At 45.3% G+C, this 13,233-nt stretch overlaps 1 protein-coding gene across 2 annotated transcripts in view; it reads right to left on the reverse strand.

Moving 5' to 3' along the window:
- The window catches only part of MYOT (myotilin), a 31,775-nt gene extending 22,467 nt beyond the window's left edge, over nt 1-9,308 (reverse strand). Inside the window, exon 1 of one of the 2 annotated variants that reach the window (XM_065848718.2) lies at nt 9,139-9,308. The gene's annotated coding sequence lies outside the window, so the exon portion shown is untranslated. The remainder of the gene's footprint in view (nt 1-9,138) is intronic. The other variant, XM_065848719.2, reaches the window with a different exon arrangement.
- Between the last annotated feature and the right edge of the window lie 3,925 nt (nt 9,309-13,233).

The raw sequence follows: 13,233 nt of genomic DNA on the forward strand, positions 1-13,233 counted from the left end.
TCTTGTTTAGTGACTGGTTGCTAAGGCCGCTGTCCCCTTGTGAGCTCCTCGTCTGTTGCACCTCTACCTTTGTGGCAGCACTGCTTTGTGTTCGCAGCCTGCCAGGAACCAGATATGAGTGGTCATGGTTTGGGAGGTAAGAAGTCTCTCCTTAAGGTTACAGTTGTTTCTCTGCACCCTGGTGGAGCTCTAGGTCAGACCAATGTATGTGTTCCTTCAGGGTCTAGATCCTACGCTTGATGCTCCTGGTTCCATATGGTATTTTTTGGTACTTACAGCGTTTGTAACGTGATAGGTAGAGTAACTTCAAATCTGGGGTCTTCCAGCTGACTGTTACCCTGTCTTGGAGTCACATTTGTATGGTTGCAGATAGGTACATGGAATAAAGATATGAAGGCATCTCAACAGACCCTAGTCTGTTAGTTACCCTGAACAGGTCAGCAGGCTACAAAAGTACCCATGTCATCAAATAAAATCAGTATATACCCTTCAGAGGCTTTGCATAGCCATTTGGTCCAAATACTTTATTTGTGATCTGTTCTTTTCTCTCTCCTGCTTTTTGTCACTCTACAAGACAGTTATAACTGATTACAGTGAAGGGTATTTTGCAGTCTAGTGTGATTTGACTGGTGTAGCATGAGACAACTGCAGGCAGCCACAGGAGACAATGAGCTGCTGTAAGGCAGTCAGACACCTCTGATGAGAGTATGTCACTGTGTGTCTCATCCAAACCCGTAGTGTGTTACCCTTGGCCTTGATCCAGCAAAGCAGTTACACGTGGACTTGGACCACCCATGGCCTTCATATTTCTGTCTGTTGCTCTCAAGTTATAAGTATCTCTCAAGCAGCTCCACGATGGCTCCTGTCCAAGGTTGTGCCACGTGGCCATCAACAGGGCTGTGCTGTGATGCAAGGTCTGCTGGATGTGGGAGGAGGGCCTGGGAAGCCAATGTTGTTGAGTTGCCCCGGGTTCCCGCCGCAAACCAATCCTGGCTGTGCTCCACCACAGATCCCTGCGATGCTGTTGGCATTGCCTCCTTGACATCTGTCAGGTAATGGCCAATATAGTTGGTTTTCAGAACCTGTGAAATAGGCTGATTTTCCTTCTTTTTGTTTTTTTCCCCTCCTGATTGTCTCACAAAGAAAAAGGGCAGTGAAAAATCAGATGTGCAGATTGTGAAAGGAGTTAATGGGCTGACATATCTGCTTTAAAGATCACCTCAGGTGACTGTGACTGAAACAACATTAACAAAACTGCATTGGAGAATGTATGCCTCCCTTTTGTCTGTACAATAAAAGACTTAATTCTCCTGTAGATATGCCATCACTCTCGGTTGTTCCACTGTAGCTCCAAGTCCATGGTTGGTCTGGAATTGGGCAAGACATGACCCTTAGCAGGAGTGAGTGAAGCGGTCGGAGCTGGGACTGTGGTAGGTTCTGGTCATCTGAGCCAGAAACAAGATCTTGAGAGAGGTTGTTCTACTGAAGTGAATAGGAAGAGCTTCTGACATTTTAAGATTTTTTAATTTTTTTTTTTTCAGAGATTCCAGCCATAATAAAACAGGCAGTGAACCTAAGCACTAACAGGAATTGCAGTAGCTTATGAATTTGTGCTCAAGACAGTTAGTTGCATGGCATCAGTTCCTGAATGCGATTATTAGACCTTCTGACATGGCAGAGGCCATGGCCAAAGATGATGGCTGTCAAAATTGCAAGTGAAACTGGACTGGTGCCTCGTAACACACCAAGCAGTCAGTGTTTGCTCAGTAAATGCAGTGTTTGCACAAGAAGCTATATACGTGATGCAGCTGCCAGTGCTCGAGAAAGGCTAAGCTAATCTCTTGCCAAAGCAGATCTCAATAGCTCAATTGAGATGAGACCCCATCACTGGGAAGTCTATTTGTGCTTGACTGCTGTAGGTGTCTAAAGCAGAAGTCATCCTTGAAACCCACATTGCTTGCAACACCCTGGTTTGTGGACAAACTCATCCTTTGTGTCCATGGTTTATGTTAGATGCTCTGCTCTTATGTTCTGTGGTCCTCTCATTTCAGTTTTCTTCTCATGAATGTGTTGGATGCTTTCACTGTTAATGTTGGATTTAGATAAAGAATTGTTCGTGTGAATAGATAAAAAGCTTCATCACTGGAACAGTCACTGTTTTAGTCTGAATTGCCTGGTTTTGTTTGAAACCTAATGGCATTGGGGTTAGGTTATTTGGTACACCAGGAGGCTTTCAGGTGTGCCGAACAGGGTGGCAGGTGCTGTTTTAAAGTGCAGAGTGAATGAAGGAGAGTAAATGTACAAAGAGTGTTTGGACTCTGTTTGCAACGCTGACCAGCCCTCCTACTACTGGTTGGTTTCACGTGACTGAGACGGTGGCTTGTGCGAGGGCAAAGCTGTCTTGTGTGTGAGGGTGTACGTGCTGTCCAGCTAAGCAGTAAAGCGAGAGGAGGTAATTCAGCTTCCAAGCAAACACTGTAAGGTCACTCTGAGCTGTTTATTCTCTGACGTGTCCCCTTTTCTTTAAGTTCTGAGTGATTGCTCGAGGCTTCTTAACTATCTGTTTTCAGACTCCTGAGATTCTGTTCCTGAGTGCTGCTGAGCTCTATACGTGATGTGACCCTCTGTCCGTGTTTCCCTTGCTGAGCACGGAGATTTTCTGCAGCAGGCTGGCGGAAATGCTGGGACTGTACGACTAACGCCCTTGAAAGAACATATAGCCAAGGTTTTACCTTGGTGAGTCATCCTAGCAGTCCTAGTGTCTCATGTAAATGTCAGCCTTTACTTAGTGTAACTCTAGATCTTTGTGAAGAGGACAGAATTAGACTCCGCCAAATGAAGAGTCCAAGGACCTTTGCAACCCAACACCAGAATGATTACAAGGTACATACAGATCACGCTGTTGACTCAAACCGTAATGACGACATTCTAGCATTACCTGAATAGTTGACATGGCTGCAGAATTATGCTATATGCAAGACTAGGACAAATTTAACAGAGGGTTAGGAAAGTATTAAAGCTTCATGGAGCCCTTTTGCCAGGTGTTTAGATCATGGAAAACCCATTAAATCTGTTTTAGGAATAAAATGAGCATCTGCTGGATCTGAAATACACTGCATTGTAAAGAGTGTATGTAGGGGGGAGAAGAACATTCTAAGTTTTATACTTAAAAGTAAGGCAGACTTAGACTACATCATCACGTACCAGCATGTCGTTTATTTAGAAAACACGATAGTTATAGATAGTTATACAGGATAACAATCTTCAGTCAATTTGAAACTGATACATTTTGCAAGCCGTCTGCAGGTACCTGATAGTGTTACTCATTTTTATAGAGGTGTTTGAGCTTTGGAAGTGTATGGTAGACACTTTGAGATCTTGTAGCACTATCCTATATGGCCTAACTGTGCTATGAACATAGGACTGCAGAGAATGAGGCTTTCCTGAAGGCAATGTGTTAGAAAAACCTCTGTCTGGAGCTGTATTTCCTCTGTGCCATATGGCTAAATGGGGAAACTGTCACCACTTGAGTAGTGAGCTGTGTAGTTGTGAGTTACTTGGTAATGTGAATATGTCATTCGAAAGTGGCTTCTCTGTTGCTCCTGGGGGATGAATAACAAGACTTCTATAGGAAGTGAGAAAAGAGTGATTTTATTTGTTTCTCTTCCCATACACAAAGGTTATCCTGAGACTATCGGTTAGATTGCAGGAAAATTTGTGATAGTTTCAAATTGTGGAGTAATTTCTTAAAATGATGAGTGGGGAGTGCAGGTTTGCACTGGGTAAGATACCCTGAAAACAAGCAAGTAGCTGGAAGAGGTTATTGTAGCCATTGATAAAGTATTTACAGAAGCTGCAGAATCCTGATTGGATTTGAAGCTTGTTGAGTGTTTTTCTAAATTGTAGAAATGCAGCTGAACACTGAGTATGTTTACAAAGACCATTTATTTGTAGCATGTTTTCAGAACGCGTCGGACTGAAGTGCACCGTTTCAAAGGCTCGTTTTCTGTGCATTGGGTTTTTGAGGCCTCCCACCAAGCAAGTAGGATATTAGATCCACATCACAAAAACTGTGTATGGCACTCCTGTGGGCATCTCCATACCTGCTGTTCAGGAAGGGCAGAAAGGTGCACTGGCTTTCAAGGACAGGCTTCCTCTGGGATTAGCAAAGACTTTCAAGCACGGAGAGCAGCACAGCTGCTGAAATGCATGTACTGTGCTCCGTGCTTGAAAGTCTTTGCTAAGCTTAAGATGAGTCTATCTGTTGTACAGAGCAGAATGTCACAAGAAAAGAACATTAGTGATCTGAATGTAATGGTGTTTGGGCAACAATAGCCTTAATATGGGAAAAAGCACAGTAGAAAGTTTAATCTTGGAATTAGGTAAGGCATGTACCTGGTGAGATGGTGTTTGCAAACACGCCCTGTGTATGGCTCAGATGAAGACTGGGTGATGTTGGTGTCCATGGGCAGCAAGCAGGGCTGCATGTACTCAGGGTGCTTTTGCTTGTGGTACACATCCCACTCCAAGTACAGCATGAAGAGATGAGGACTCAGTATCTCTCCCATTAAATCACCTTTCGATTGCCTTGCAGGTCCCTGATCCAGCCCTTGGAGGACAGCGAGGTCCCTCCCGGTGTGGCTCGGGGGCCGCCTAGCGGGGTGCAGACCGGTGGCCCCGCTGTCACAGCCGGGCTCTTCATCCAGCGGCTGGGGACTGCTTGCAAACTAGGGCTTAGAGTGAATTAATTTTATCCCTCATATTACATGCCTCTTCCAAGCACAGCTGTTTCTCAGGGTTGGAAAATCCTGGCTTTCCCTCCCCTTATTTGGATAACAGCTGAACTGCTGACAGATATTGGACACTTGAATAAAACTGGAGTTCCTAGAACCAAGTGACTAAATCCGACATGAAAAGATGCCTAGAGCTTATTTTAAGAGATGTTAAGCTTCCACTTGAAATCATAAGGCTCCATACTTGTTAAAGTAAGTAGATTCATGTCAAATGGAGATCCTGGTTATTTGCTTCCTTTCTTTCCTATAAAAAAAGCCCCAAACCCTGCCCCACTTCTTTGCATGCCAGAGCATTACAGGAATGTGGAAGGATTTTGAGCCCAGACTGCCTGAAACATGAGGACTGCAGATCCTGGGGAGTGTAAATGCACGAAGACTTGGGCGCCCATGGCTGTATCCTGCAGAGTATGTGCAGCTGTGAGTAAAGGCAATAAGATTTGTGGAGTCCCTGGGCATCCTTGATCCAGCCACCTGCTCCCTGCTGCCTGTGCTGCAAGTACCTGTGCTGAAATTTCACATTGCACAGGCTCATCCCAGTAGTTTGGTGGAGGTCTGGGGTCCTTTATGTGGACTCTAAGGACAAGTGTTTAGTGCTGTGGAAAGCACTGCTATTTCTGCAGTTATGATGCTATATATGAACAAAGCTAGGCCAAGTTGTTTCCTGAAAGCTCTGGGAAAACACCCGCAGGCCTGCTGTCTCATGGGTTACCCCTTCCAAAGAGCTCTGCGTTGTCAGTGCTTGGACCGAGAGCCAGTGCACTGGGGCAGTGCTGAGCTGCTCTGGTACAAATCTGTGAGCTGTCTGGCCCATCTGTTCCTCTTCTTGTAGCCCACCAGTGGCTCCTCCTGCCTGCACCAGCCGTGACTCAACAATGATACTAGAGTAGGATCTTAGGCTGTGGGGTGTGTCAGAAGCTGGGGATGCAGCTGGCACTGATGCCAACACAAGGAGGGGATTTTCAGTCATTTTGGCCTTCCTGCAAAGGCTGGAGGCAACAGTGTAGTTCTGCAGAGCTGGGGGCTCTTAAATACTTGTTCTCAGTTCCAAGTCTAGGCTACGGTCCCGTCTCTGATCTCTTCCCTAGAGAAGCTAGAGCAGCTGTTGACATCTGGAAGAGAGTCTGAGTCCACACCAACAGCTCTATGGTTCTACCAGTGGGGCTCATGATGCTTATCCAAAACTGCTGGAACACAGACTGCATTATATAACCGAGAGTGGAAGACCTGCAGTGGTCATCCCATTTTACCTGCTGCGATCTTGCCATGAAGCTCAAAACAGGGACTTGTTGCACTGTAAAAAAACTATTCCAGCCTCAGAGCTTCTACGCAGAGTATAAATAATGCATGCAGAGTGCATATAATCAGAGTGTTGCCAAACACTGTAGTTTAGAGGCATGTTTGTAGAACTAAGGTGTGGACTATGAAGCAGCTAAAAGTGCCAATTCCCAAACCCATCATTATTCATGTTGCTTAAATTAAGCAGCTACTATATAGTCAAATGAAACTTTAATGGGGAAATTATTATACAAAATGCAAGTAATTTCATTGAAAATTGAGCTGGCAAGAAGTGCTGCATAAAATTAAATAACTTGCACGGATGTTTCTTGAATGAAAACTAAATGTACACCTGGTCTAATGGCTATTTTTTCCCTCTAGGGAGCATCAAGACCGGACTGTCTAAGCTCTCACAAACACCTCTTATGACAGTGATATATTCCATATCCTGTGTCTAAGGAGTAGAAAAGGTTAGTTTAAATGCATAGTCATGGCATTTGGGCTTCTACAAAGTACCCTGTGCCTGGTTTATGCTGAGCAGTGAGCTCTTAATTGTTGGGGAGCCCACACGCAGGCTGGACAGCCCCAAACACTCCAGGAAACACGATCGGTCTAATTTTAGCTACATGGACAGCATTTGATATGGAAGCAGCTGGTGTCATACAAATCTGCAGGCCTGTCAAGCAACCCCAGTGCATTGCTAAAGCAAATCTGTTCATTTCCACTCAAAGGCAATCTAGAAACCCGGGCCTGGTTTTAGCTTGCACTTGACTCAATATAAATCAAAACTGTAGCTTTGTAACCATAGATGTGCAGTGCCCAAACTCTTAGATTTTAATGCCATTTCATTAGAAAAGTGAGGCATGAGTTATTTTTCTCACCCTGTATTGTACTTCATGCTAGCACATACCTCTTTCTGTTACAATGGGTGGAAATGTTTTCTGGACATGCTCGCTTTGTTCCCCTCTTGTGAAAAGGTTTTCTAATGTTAAAAGTTTATGTAATGAAAGCCAGTGGTGGCCTGAGCCTGAGCTGCTGGCAGTCTCTTGATCTGCTAGATATCATGCTAATTGCTCAAGAGTATATCTAGGCAGTGATCTCAGTTGGTGCTTGGATTGCTGTCTTTTTGGCAGCTGAGACACAAGCTTCCTAGGTAGAAAAGCCCTAAAAATATATCAGGGCTTGAATTTTCTGTCTACTAGAGGGTGACAGAGATAGCATGTCTGCTAAACCCCTCCTCAAGTGGTTCATGAGCAAGCTATAATGCTTAATTACTGGAAATTCTGAGGAAAACAAAAATGGCAAGTCTAGTGCATACCCAGCTGCTCTGGAAACTCTTCTCGCACCAACATTCAGCACCGAATGCGGCAGCATCCGAATGGCCATGAGCTCCAGTCAGTGCTGCAACCAGAGCTGCCAGCAGCCCCAGCAGCAGCGAGGGGTTGTCCCCCGACAGCCACAGCCTTTGGAAATTAGGAAATGATAATATAAAGGTATGTGTGCAGTGCAAGGCACAGGAGAGCCAGGGTTTTGTCTCTGCCTGCCCTCCCTGCCAAAAAAAAAATACTAATAGTTTACTTCTGTTTAGAGAGCTGGTTGGTAAATGTATTTAAAATGTTATAGGTTAAATAAGCAACAGAAGTAGAGAAGAGTTACGGTTTTGTTAATAGTATTTGTAGTCAATAGACAAACTTCTTCTCTCAGGCAGTGCAGATGCACCACTGAAATTTTTTGCTATGTTTCACAATAAGAGCTAGGAAATTTCTCTAGGAGATAACACAGTGTTATGGGCAAAGCTCTTGAATACTCCAAATATGCTAATTAAAATGAAAATATGAAAAGGAAGAGATGACATCTAGGCAACAGAGGGAATAAAATTCCTTTCAAGAGGCAGATCCTGCCCTCATGTTTGCCTGGCTCCCTGCTCTGCTGAGAAAATACTTGATCCTCAACTGTCTTGTCATTTGGAGCTGGGAGGCCCCAAAATCCCATCCACCCCTGGCCCTTGTTTTTCCTACACTCTGGATTAAGCCTGTGGATAATGTGCAAGATGTTTGTTGTGCCACAGGGCTGAGGTTGTGGGTCCCACACTGCTGGGGTAGAAAAGGTTCCTCTACCAGCTGCCTGTGCTACCCATTCCTTGGGGTCACGCTCTGCTGCTGCCCTGTTGTAGGGGACACAAACACGGTATCCTGGCTCCTGCTGAGGAATATCCATGTAATGTGTTTTCCTGGCACGTGATGGTGACTTTGGGTTAGTTCACTGGACAGTGAACTTTTGTGGCTGCAAATGATGTGGTGGTAGAGGATCAATCTGCTCCCGAAAGGTGAAGAGGGGGTGAAAGACCAAATCCAAATCCCATGCCTGTGGTTTTGGTTAACTTCATTATGTACTCATAGTTCTCAGCACTATGAAAATTACCCTTGCTGAGACGATGTATTATATTTTCTTGTCACTTTCTTCCCTGTAGCATCAATATCGCTTCTCTTTTCTTTTTAACTTGCCCATGAGCCATGATTAGGAAGAGGCTGTGGACCCCAGATGATGCCCTGCTGCACAACTGAGCCCACATCCCAGCTGAGTGTGTTGTGGACCATTCACCTCTTCTCTCAGCCCAAAACACTAAAAGTAGTACTGGTGCGTTTTTTGCTTGTAAAGTAAAGTACCTCGCTAATGAAGCAAGATGTTCAAGGGGGCAGAGCTCATAATGGCTGCACCCCTTGCACGTGTGCTGTGGAGTCAGGATGCCTTTTGGTTGGCAGTGGAGTCCTCTCTTGCTTTGGAAACCACAGTCTTCTTGGGTTTTCTGGGTGGGAGGGTAAGAGATGCTAATGCAGTCAGGAGGACTGAGCCAGGTATGCTGTGGGGTTGGAGCTCCTGATTTGCCAGGATGCTCAAATGACCACCCTTGATAATCCTACAGGTAAGAACACAGCTCAGTGTGCCAGAAAGGGGAACGCTGCTTTCTAAAATCAAAAATCATAACCTCGCATCTCCTCCCCACCCTCTGAAAAGCCCTCATGTAACCTGAGAACATCATTAGTATGCTAGAAATTAAAGTGTTACTCACCTCTTTAAGGCATCAGTTTAGTTTTGGGGCTCTTGCTGCCAGCAGCTTGAGTCAGAGCTGAGTCTTGAAGTGGAAAGTCTCGTCTCTACCAACTCCCCTCCAAGGACTGAAGGCTGTCTGGGGTGGTGGGTTACATTTCTAATGTTCACATCCCTGCTTGTGAGTGATGGCATGGCGGGAATGTCAGCTGTATGGGAATAAACTGCAGCAATTTATTCTCTCCAGCTGGCTTGAAAGTCAATAGAGCAGCACTATTAGCTGCAACAAAATAAGTCCACTGTTGTGAGACACAATGGTGGCCAGATCCGTAGTTGCTTATAATTTACCATGCTAGTTGTCCAGAGTGATGGAAAGATGCCAGCTCAGGTCAATTGTGACTCTCTATGTTGATAGAGGGCCAAGATAGAGAAGTGAGGCAAAACTTCATTAGAAGCAGGACCCTCTTATACAGATCTGGAATGTGAAGAATTTCCTATTCACTTGGGTTATAAAGAAAACCTGAGCTACTCCCCAGTCCCCAAATGCTGAGGAATGCAGGGGGATAGTTTGGGTCCAGTGAAGCCAGTGTATGTCTTGCTGACTGGAATGGTTTCACATCAGCATCCTTCAGACTTGGTAGAAGAGCCATGTAAAGCTCGTGGGAACTGGAGTGATGTCCTGATGATGGCAGAAGCACAGAGCCATTATGTGCTTAAGTTTCAAGCCAGGTGCATTATTCAGTGAGGTACCATGTAGGGGAGGAGCTGGAGAATGGAATTTTCTGAAGTGCAGGGTTGTGTCTGTGCCCAGTGTTACTGCAGCAAGTTTAACTGGAAATTTCTGTGCTCCAAACTGCTGGTTAGCAACTCATTTGGAGGAATTGCTTTGCATAGATGCACAAAGGGTAGGATGAGACATCTCCAGGCAAAGCTGCCCATCACTGTGAAAGTGTCTGTAAAGGAATTGGATCTTGTTTTCTACCATAGCCGTGCACTTCCACAACTGAGGACCATTCAGTCTGGGCATTGTCAGCCTTTCTCAGTTCCGTGACCATGAAAATAACCCAGCTGCTTCAAGAAGCCCTTTTGATACCTTTTAGATACCTTTTGTGGGATTCTGGAGGTATTCCCCAGATTCACAGTTCAAAAATATGACTTGCAGTTGGGTTTCCTGCAAGCACAAGGTGGTAAATTTTTCCAGTTACCTGCTTGCTTCTTTCATGCTGATATCCAGGAACTGTGTAAAAAGGTGTAAATTACTTTTGGCTAAAGCCTCTCTCCTGGCACTGTTATTAATGGCTGCATCATTTTTTTGTGTCACAGCGAACTGCATCAAAGCCATCTGGGCCTGAGGCTGGGTGGATCCTCCCCTTCAGCAGGGACTATGGTGTAGGGATGCTCGGGGAGCTACATCTGCTTCCTTTGGCTGTCTTTTGCCTCCCCAGTTCTCATCTGTGCTTGAAGACCTCTGAGGAAGGGGTCTGGAACTCCAGGATGCTGCTCTCCCCATCCTGTGGACAAGAAACTCTGCCCCAAGTCAATGGGTTTTACTTGGACCCTCTAGCTAGACAATGTAGCCCAAGGAATTTAAAGTATTAATCACCTCTTGATGGCGTAATCATCAGATGAACTTTTGACGCTGGCTTGAATGCAGGGGTGGTGGGAAGAGACTGGCTATTCCAGCCATCTTATACCCTTCCCAAAATGGAAGAGCAGCTGGCGCAAAGGCGACAAATGCTGGGGCCCTTCTTCCTGAAGTGCTTTGTCAGGGGCCTCTGAAGTGACATTTCAATTTATACCACATCAAAACCTGAGGCAGACAAGTAGTTATTTTTTAAAATTTGTTTTTATTTTTCCAAGAGGGATTTCTAAATGGAGGAATGTAGGTAACCAATGGTCTTGGTGTGAAAATGAACGGATCTGCCCTGTGGAGAAAGTAGGTATCTTCACTGGCAACTTGGTGCCTAGGATAGGGTTGATAGTAAGAAATGAATTTATTCTTACAGTTGGATTCAGAGTTCAGGCAGGAAGTTCTCACTTCTGCGAGGAAATGCAGCACATCTTCCCACTCTTGCTTGAAGCAGTGGAGCATAAGCTGGTGTTCATGCCACAGGGAAGCTTGGGGTAGGGAGGGCGCTTGGCAGCGCTATGAATTTTGGAAGAGGAGCTCCAGGTAGCCTGGCAGGCCCCAGTTGGTCTCGCCCAAAGAGTGATTTACCTCTGGTAGTCAGGAGCTGTTTGACGCTCGCTGCTGGAAGGAAGGGTGCTGAGCAGAGAGGTGTGCGAGGACAGTCTTCTGCATCTGCCTGTGGTACATGTTCAAAGATGGTGGTGACCATTGCTGGTGACAGGGCTTTTCCTCTATGAGATCCTCAGTGAAGTGCAATGAACATGATGGCAAGTTAAAAGTATTATAATCATCTGTGAACAGTGAAGAAGACACTTTGGGAGGTTTAAGTCACACAAAGGTGTCATTGCCAGGAGGTGTCACAACCGGACTGTGGTCCAGAGGCGGGGCTGCAGGTGTGTGCTGGGAGGCTCTCCAAGGCCACCCTCCTGCCTTCTCACCACTGAGGTCTCCAAGAGGGTGGTAAACACTGATAGACTCGGCCAAGTCTGGCTAATTAAACTTAATGAAGCCTGAGACCAGCAACAGTTGCAATGTCTCCATCTTCGATAGTACACTGCTCCAAACCCAGAGCTGGATTGCTGTGGTTTCTCTGACTTCAGAGGAGTGATGCAGGTTTGTGTGAGGCTGTGTTTGGACAATAGGACAGGTTTGACCTTTCTTCTGCTGTTACTAGTTGTTCCACTGAAGATCTGATGTTGTCACTGAACCAGACAGACCAGTAGTTTAAACCTAGATGCTTATTGTAGGTATCTTGGTGTAAATCCAGATTGTCTCTGATGATGTCACCATTAGGCAAATACTGTCCTAAACTATGCTGGCACGTGTTTGTAGACTTCAAGGGGATTGAGTAAATGTGGTGGAAAAGGATCGCAGATGAGCATGAGTGATTTGGAACTGTGTTATTGCGTAAGAAAAGTGGCGTTGCTGGCAGACGTCCTCAATCATCTGTCAGTACTAACTCCTGAAAGCAACGTAGTAGAGCTGCCTGCTTGCTCTCTGCATGTTGAATCCCAGGAGGAGCATTTTAATGGGGAGTCTGACTACCCTTAAATTAAAGCTCACCCACAGTATTGCAATAGAGACATTATTATATGATGCCTTGAGGCATCCACTTATTGGATGATCTTACAGCTCGGCTTTCTGGCAGCATTCCCTTGGGTTTAACTTCAGGCATTTTGACATCTTAAATGTATTTTCCACTGTAACTTAAACCTGTGCCAGTCTGGGCTATACAGACTTATCTATAGGCAGTTTGAGGAGTGGCAAACATTGCTGGATGTTTGCCAGCGCTGGGTAGGACACTTTTTAGAGACAGTGTACTGATGTGTCCCCAAGCTAGGTCCTAAAAAAAATATCTCTGCAAGCTGCATCATGTTACAGCTCCACGAAATATGTCAAAATTTTATGTGAGCTTCCCCCTGGATGTGGGTCTAGGTCTTATCCAGCTAGAGCATTTCCAGAGAGGGATGTTTTACCCCAGCCTTTCCATAAGCCACCTACTTGCTGGAGCAGTAAAGATTGCATTCATCATGATCTCTCATTCCATTTCCCACCATAACAGTGGTTCTTACAATTGGCTTTTCTCTTTGGTGCTTAGGAGACAGGGTCAATTTTTTGAGGTAGAGAAAACAGTTAAAAGTGGAGACTTTTCATTTTGGCGTGCCTCGGCCAGAGACGGTCAGAACAAATGCAGCGCACTGATCGCCTGCACTTTGCTCATGCCGCCCAGGCTTTCTGTTTTTAGCTCTGGCAGAGGCTCCCTCTGCATATTCAGAATGCCACCCCAACAGCTGCAGCTCTCTTGGTGGCCATCCAAGCACCTCTGGCCCTCAAGTTTGCAAGTTTCAATGCCCATAAACAAGGACATTTAAAAATTACATTGCCTGTGTTCTGCCAGGAATATTCCTCTTGCCTTTCTCTGTATGGCACGTCACCTTTTATCAGCATTTAGTGACTGGAATGAGTAGGAAGAGGCATAGTATCTGG

Source organism: Patagioenas fasciata, chromosome 14 (genome assembly GCF_037038585.1).
Source record: "Patagioenas fasciata isolate bPatFas1 chromosome 14, bPatFas1.hap1, whole genome shotgun sequence".
Taxonomy (NCBI): Eukaryota; Metazoa; Chordata; class Aves; order Columbiformes; family Columbidae; genus Patagioenas; species Patagioenas fasciata.